The sequence below is a fragment of the Primulina huaijiensis genome, chromosome 6 (assembly GCF_012295235.1).
Source record: "Primulina huaijiensis isolate GDHJ02 chromosome 6, ASM1229523v2, whole genome shotgun sequence".
Lineage (NCBI taxonomy): Eukaryota > Viridiplantae > Streptophyta > Magnoliopsida > Lamiales > Gesneriaceae > Primulina > Primulina huaijiensis.
The window spans coordinates 15,024,685-15,033,280 of NC_133311.1; positions in this window are offsets into that span (position 1 = coordinate 15,024,685).

Genomic DNA, 8,596 nt, shown 5'->3' on the forward strand with positions numbered 1-8,596 from the left:
TTTTCTCAATTACCCAGGCTTCTTATCTATCAGTTGCTTATTTGATATCAGTTTGTTAATTACCAGTTGATTCATTTTTTCAACTGATATCAGTCTGGTTTTTAAATCTTAACTGATTTCAGTTTACAGTCAACTAATATTAGTTCTTTAACAGTGCATTTGTTCAGTTAGTAATTCATTTACAACAACTAATGAAACTGCCAATTTGCAGGAAAGTAAAAGATAAAATTAACTCAGATAAATATTTTATTCAAGCATAAACATTAGCTCGCATTACAGCATAATATTTTTCCTCTACATCAATTGTCCACATCTTCAACCAAGTGGATAAAGGTGGAGTGGACGTCTTGGCAAAGATGTGTGAATAAGCTATGCGCCTCAGGATCTTCAATTCCTTCCGGAGCATCAGCTGATGACTATGACCATCCTTAAAGACGTCAATCCACTCAGCTATGTGCAAGTGCTCCTGCACCTTCCTCAGCTCTACCACTCATTCAGGAGTGATAGCCTCTCCAGTGTTATACAAGAACTTAATTTCTTGTAACTTCTCTCAGTACTGAAGATTCTCATAGAAGACTTCATCTTCTATCTCAGCCTTCCTGGCCTCCAGAGAAAACGGCGAAGCACTCGAGCTACACGCACAAGCCATTTCTTTTATCTTAAATATTTCACTAATATGACTGAAACTAACTGTGTTACTTCTATTTATAGCCGAGAGTTATGGAAGCTGAAGGGCCGTGCACGTTCCAGCAAACAATAAATTCCTTAAGTTTTAAATTTATTTTTATCGTTATTTTTAATTATTTTGCCCAACCATTAAGGGGGAATATTAGTTTTTCAGAGGTTAACTGAGAAGACCCTTGTTTGTAAATTCTCAATTGAAACGGATCCGTTTCACAACTGATCGTTCAGTTGGTTGTTTTACAAATCTTCTCACATAAGTTAACAAAATAAAAAACTTATTATATTCCAAATCAACTGATGTGACTGCAGTTTCATAACGTGGCCTATTTTAAAACCACTCACTTTTTGCACACACGCTTATAGCACACGTCCACATATTTTTATTCAAATTTTTTTTTTGGACTGACACGTGTCCTATAATTCGAACAGTCACGAACATAAATACTTTACCCGCCCCTTTTCAGTTCTTCTTCTTTACGCTTATCCAAATTTCTCAGAGCAAAAACAAATTCAAGCATTCTCTTGCGCAGGAAATCATTCAGTTCAAATGGCAAACCAGATACCAGCTCATATGTTGAATGCTATGGTCATTGATTTTGACTCAGTTTAATCAGTTCAGGAAGCTGATGTTAAGAACGTTTTTCTGAAGATTGAATCTGCTGGTCTCGGAATTTTTTTGGGACAATCTTCCCAGGAGATCTATCCGAAGGAACTTCTTGATTTCTACTCCAATGGTTCTGTCAATCCCGATGGTATCATCACCTCTACTGTTAATGGTCAATTGTTGACCTTATCTGAAGACTCTTTCGGAGAAACATTTTTGTTGCCATCTGATGGATTGACACACCTTGCTGAAGTCAAAGCATCAGATGTTGAAGCTATGCAAACTCTTCTTTCTGCTGATGGACGGAAAATCAAGGTCTTTGATCCAAAGAAATAACTGAAACATGAAGTTCAGTTACTTGCTGATATTGTAGCCAAAGGGCTATTGGCAAAGGCATGATCCTTTGCTGCTTTAACCTTGGAAAAATTTCAGGCCCTTGCTGTTATTATGGCCGACCGATGACTCAACTGGAAGCACCTCATCTTCAACACTTTGAAGAACATGTTTCAATCCAACAAGCAGTACAAGAGATTCGCTGTTCAGTTAAGCTACCTGATGAAAGTTAAAGGATTGGTGGATGATGATTCGGAGAGATCATCCAAATTCAAAATTTTCAACGACAAGAACATATTGCCACCAAAAACCAAACTGGAACTGTCTCCTGATCAATTCGTGAAGATTCCAAATCAGTTAAAAAGGCTAGGTCTCAGGCCCAACTGAAATCTACCAAGAGGAAACTGATTGTCAGTGGATCTGATTCTGAGTAAACACCTTTTCAGCTGATCACCAAGAAGCAAATGACTCAGAAAACAAAGCCAGTGGCTTCGCTGACAGCTGTTCCTGAGAAACCAAAGGCATCAGATACTCAACAGCCTATTCAGGCTGTTTCCTTGACAGCAATTCCTGCTGATAAGGAGAAAAAATCAGCAAAAGCTTCAGCTCCCTTGACTCAAATCAAACGACCTTCAATTCTTGCTCCTGCTCGATCTAAGGGAATTGTTATTAAGGAAATAGTGGACTCTACTTACTCTGGACTAAACATTCCACATATTCTTACTGATGAGAAAGGAAAGGGCAAGATGATCAAAGAACCAAGGCCCTCAAATGCTATTCAAACTCATATTGACCTTATATAGGAACAGGTCAATGCCTTTGCTGCATCAAAAATGAACATTTTTGAAGCTTGGACGAAGTTTAGAACACATACTTTTGCCAAGCAGCTGAAGAAGAAGTCCAAGCTGAACACATTTATCAAATTGGAGACAACTGTTCTGAGAGTGGTCAAGGCTGCAAATATAACTCAGGCCTTGGAGCGCAAAAACTACTTCTTTGATCAAGTCCGAGCTAAAAAGTTGGACCAACTGATCGAAAAATTGAAAGCCAACTATATTCCCACAAGTCCAACTGCATACAATGATCGAGTTGTGATCACTCAGCTAGTAACTGATCTATTAACTCTGCAATCCCAAATAAAATTTTGGGAGATGGATCAGGAACTTGTTATTCATGAAGGCACTTCAGAAGATGAAGAAGCTGATTCACCTTCTTGGCACCGTGAACCATCTCCTGAACAAGCTGCTACAACTGACGAGCCAGTTCAGAATGTGCCTCAACCTACTGCTGCTGATCATCAAATATATTCAGAAGCTGACTTGACACTTGCAAATGTTGATGAGATCATTTAGCTAGTAGTGAAAGAACTCCCAACCATTGCAGCTTCAACAGAATCAGTTGATATCTCAACTGATCAAGCACTCGTTACATCTCTTCTCCTTGTATCTGCTGAACAAGAGGTTCGAACTGATGTGCTCATTCAATCACATGATGAGCGGACTGAAGTCAATGATGTCACTGAGGAAACTCAGTTGCCTGCTTATCCGCAGAAAGACTCAGTTAACCAACAGCCAGAACAATCAGTCACTGATCCATCGACTGAAACACAACTGACTCAGCCAGATAGCCCTTCTACTGCTCTTATTCTACCTTCTTCCCTTCAAGTCCAACAAGAAGTACAAATGGAGGATGTGCCTGAGCTTACACAAGAGGTTCCAGAGGTATCTGAAAGAACTTTGTTGATATTTGATCAACCCTCCAGAGAACAAGAACCAGGGACGTCTGAACAAGCCCCTCCTCCTCCTTCCTCCGACATGGATTTAGTCCTTGAAGAAATTCAGAACATGCAGCACAATATGCAGCAGATGATTATTGAAATAAAGAAAATTCAATCCACACAATTATCTCATACTGTCAAATTGGATTCTTCAACTCAATTTGATTCAGCAAAACTGAAAGCTATTCAAGCAAGCATGGAGTCTCTTACTCGAACTGTGCTTGAGTTGAAGAATAACAAAGGTCTAGCTCAAAGTCTCTACACAACTCAGGATGTCATCAGTCAAAGAGTTGAGCGACTAGAATCTTCTGTTTCAAATAAACTAGATTTGATGCAGACTCTTTTCCAATCTACTGCCTCAAGTATCTCCTCAGATGTCAAAATTCTTTCCATTGACGTTCGAAGACTATCTGAGAAGGTGGCTCTGTTTGACAAAAAGGGGGAAGAAATCAAAGAAATGGTAGAACAGCAGAAGAAATCCTCTTTTCAGAAGTAGCCATTTCTGTACTCATGAAGTACATGATTCAGTTGATCAATCTCCTATTTTATCTACATATATGATTCAGATGATCAATCTCTTATTTTATCTATAAAAGAATTCAGTTATTATTATTTGCTGAGTTTTGTCAAACACCATAAAGGAGAAAATTGTTGAAAACCAAATTCTGGATTGTGGAGTTTGACAAACTGATCAACCAACTGATACGCGCAAGTACATTCAACAACTGCACTTAATAACTGAAATCAACTAACTGATCAGTTGGAAACTGATTTATGTTAAAGCACCCTTCAACTGAACATGTCTCGGGAAAGAACGATCAACCGACAAAGAGACATAGAAGATTGCAGCGCCGCACTTAAATCAATACAACTTAGAACAACGCATTTCGGCGAAAGCAGTTAAGACGCCGCATCACAATAAATGAAGGAAACAATATTCAAGGAATAATCAAGTAAAAAATCAATGGATACAAAGATTCAAATTCATCTCAAGTTACCGTTGGAAAGGAAGCATATAAATAAGTGAACAAAGCAGCTGAGAAGAAGAACCATCAACGCATTATTGAAGCTTGCTGTTACGTTGCTAAAATCACAATTCACAGCCCACGTATATCAGATATATCAGTAGCATCTAAAGCTACACTTTGAGCCTGTTAGCACTTTGTAATTCAATCAAGAATATATCAGTTGTGCTAAGATCAGTCACGAACTGATAAAAGCTGTTGTATGCTAAGAGTTTCAGTTTTGGCAGTGTTAAGTCCAAACTGAACTGGGTCAGTACAAGTCTTGTATTCGATCAAAGTCTTTTAGTGGAAATCTTATCCTTGAGATAGAAGGGGTGACGTATGAGTGATTGAAATCTCCGAACATCCAGAAACAATCCTTGCGTACTTTATTTCAGTTTTGTATTCTATCTTTCAGTCAGTTATTTTCCGCAACTACTCTTAGTTTAACTGATTGTCATTGACCAACAAGATTCCGAGAATCAGTTTGTCACCAAACTGAATTCAAAATTCGAAAAGATTCATTTTAATTGAGAGTGTTTATTCAACCCCCCTTCTAAACACTCTTGATACGTTAATCGATCCTATCATAAAGGAAGTTATACTTCCGACCACCCGTGATGAATAGAATATATTTAAGATTACAAGATTTTAAGAAAGTCACTATTTACAACTCGATGATGTATCAAATAATCTCGCAATTTAAATTTTGTGGACATGAGGTTATAGAATCGGAAATGCTTGAAATTTTTTTTACATTTTCACGCATCAAATATAACTCTACAACAACAATATAGAGTGCGTGGATTTACGGGATTTTCTGAACTTACCGCATGTCTTCTTGTGGCGGAAAAGAACAAGCTGTTAATAAGAAATCATCAGTCCCGACTCACTGGATCAACAGCATTTTTAGAAGTAAATGCTGTAAGTAAAAATGAATTTAAACTTGGAAATCAAATTCAAAGACAAGGTTTTGGTCGAGAAAATCGAGGTCGTGGACGTGGAAATGATCGTGTTCGTGGTTGCGGCCGTGATTTTGAAAATAATCGAGATAGTTAATTCTATAACTCATCTCAAAATGGCGTCACGAACCACCAACTAAAAAGACATCATGAGAACATTAGTGTTAATGAAAATCACTCAAAACGATTTGAAAGTTCTTGTTTTAGATGCGGAACTCCAGGACATTGTTATCGTAAATGGCAAGCCTCCGAGCACCTTTGTAAGTTCTATAAAAAATCAATAAAGGAAAAAGAAAAAGAGATCAATTTCACTGAACACAAAGACTATTTGAGTGATTCAACTCATTTTGATGTTACATATTTTCTGAATGATTTCTCTGAAAAATGATCAATATATTGGTGGGATATAAATGTAAAATATTTTATTTTTCATGTGCTCATATGTTAATGTTTTGATGTACGTTATATTTTTCAATAAATTACATATGTATTGTGATTAATTTTTTTGATTACATAATTTTTTTAAGTTCAAACATTAACAAAGCTAAACAAGGAATTAATCCCATGGAAGTTTGCATATCTGATAGTGGTACAACGCACACTATTCTCCGAGATAAAAGATATTTCTTGGAACTAAAACCAACAAAAACAATGGTGAATACAATATTAGGTCCTGTAGACTTGATTAAAGGTTGTGGTAAAGCACATTTTTTGTTACCTAATGGTACAAAATTTATGATAAAAGTTGCTTTGTATTCACCACAATCGAAAATAAATTTATTGAGTTTTAATGACATATATTCCCATGGGTATGATACTCAGACAATAAATGAAGGAAATGAGAAATATGTGTCTTATCACATATAAATCAGGAAAGAAATATGTAGTTGAAAAACTACCAATACTCCCTACACGATTGCATTATACACATATAAGTCCAATTGAATCAAACATGATATTTTGATAATTCTTCAATATTAATCAATTGACATGATTGATTAGGACATCCTGGTTCAACAATGATGCGAAAAATTATAGAAAATACACATGATCATCCGATGAAAGATCAAATGATCTTTCAAAATAATAAGTTTCAATGTAAATCATGTTCTCTTGGAAAACTTATTATAAGACCATCATCAGTTAAAATCCAAACTGAATCACACATGTTTCTTGAACGTATTTAGGGTGATATTTGTGGACCAATTCATTTACCATGTGAACCATTTAGATATTTTATGGTATTGATAGATGCCTCCAGCAGATGGTCACATGTATGTTTATTATCAACTTGGAATGTGGAATTTGCCAGATTACTTGCTCAAATAATAAAATTGCGGAATCAATTTCTCGATCATACAATGAAAAAAATTAGACTTGATAATGCTGGTGAATTTACTTCCCAGACTTTCAAATATATGTCAATGGGAATCAATGTTGAGCATCATGTTGCTCATGTACATACACAAAATGAATTAAATGAATCATTGATTAAACGTCTATAACTGATTGCTAGACCAATGATTATGAAAACAAAACTCCATGTTTCTATATGGGGACGTGTAATTTGATATGCTGCTGCATTAATTTGCATCAGACCAAGTGCATATCATAAATACTCCCCATTGAATTTTGCCTTTGTTAAAGAATCAGACATTTCTCATTTGATAATTTTTGGATGTATGGTATACGTGCATATTGCACTGCCAAAACAAACAAAAATGAGACCTCAAAGAATGATCAGAATTTATGTTGGTTATGATATCCCATCAATAATTCGATATCTTGAACCTCACACAGGCGACGTATTTACATCACGTTTTGCTGATTGTCATTTTAATGAGGAAATATTCCCAATGTTATGGAGATAAAAAAAACATATCGAAAAAGAAATTACATGGTATACATCATCATTATTACATCTAGATCCAAGAACTAAACAATATGAAAAGGATGTAAAGCAAATTGTGCAATTTCAAAGAATATCGAATCAAATACCATATGTATTTTCAGACACAAAAAGGTAACTAAATCATATATACATGCTGTAAATGTGAGAACCCGAATTTCCAGCATTTCAGCAGCAATGCAAAATTTCCAGCAGAAGTTAATATTTCAGAAGCTGGTGTTTTTCCAGCAGATTAGAATCCAAGAGATTAAAATCCAGCAGCAGACAACAGATAAAATCCAGCAGCAGAAGAGCGAGATTCCAGCAGACAGTTACAGATTCAGCCTAGACTTGTAACTGAAGCATTAACATGGAATAAAAGCTGTTAATGACAGATTATGATCATTAATAGGAAGACCAACAGTCAGAAATTGGCCTATAAATAGCACCCTCAATCTGAAATTGTTGTTACACAAATCTTGAGTGATAACTTGAATTTTCGAGCTAAGAGAGTGTCTTGTTCGAGCTGTAAAATCCAGTAGCAAGAGCAATCAGATTTCCAGACTTCAACCAAAATCTCTAGCAAATTACGGTAAGTGGGTTTATGTATAAATATCTTGAAATCAGTTTGATAAAGCAAAGCATATATATTTCTGATCTCTGATTTTTGAAGCACTGAAACCTAGTGAACTAATGGTAGGAATATATATTCTGAACATTACTGATTACTGATTACTGATTACTGATTACTGATTATTGGCCTCACCCCTTAGAGGAGAGAACATATAGGGGAGTGATATCAGTTTAGCCATGAAATTCACGAACGTGCTCAGTGCTTACTTGTAAAATTTTTGATTACTGAATATTGAATACTGATTTCTATTCTGAAAATAAGAATTCCTGTATATTATTCGTATTACTGTCTCTGTTAAAAATGGTTTTGAAAACTGGGAGTTATTCCCGTCCCCGCTTACTGAGTGACAACCATATCACTAACCCACCAAATCATCCCAGATAAGAACGATGAAGAAAGGCTAGAAGAAGAGGAGAAAATCCAGTTCTGGGGCTGGTGAAGAAGATTGTTAATTCTCAGTTTTATTTACGTTCTTTTCCGCTACATCTGTAAGACATTGTTATGTCTGGTTTGTTTTACATTTCCGCTGTAAAACATAAATTATTTGAGTTTGTATCAGACATGGAGATATTCAGTATTTATGAATAAAAAGACTGGTTTCTGAATTTCGTACTTCTGAGGCTTGTTGTTTTCGAATGTAAATTTGAGAGCAACGCCGATGTCAACCAACCCCCGTTCTGGGGCGTGACATTGAAGTGGTATCAGGGGAG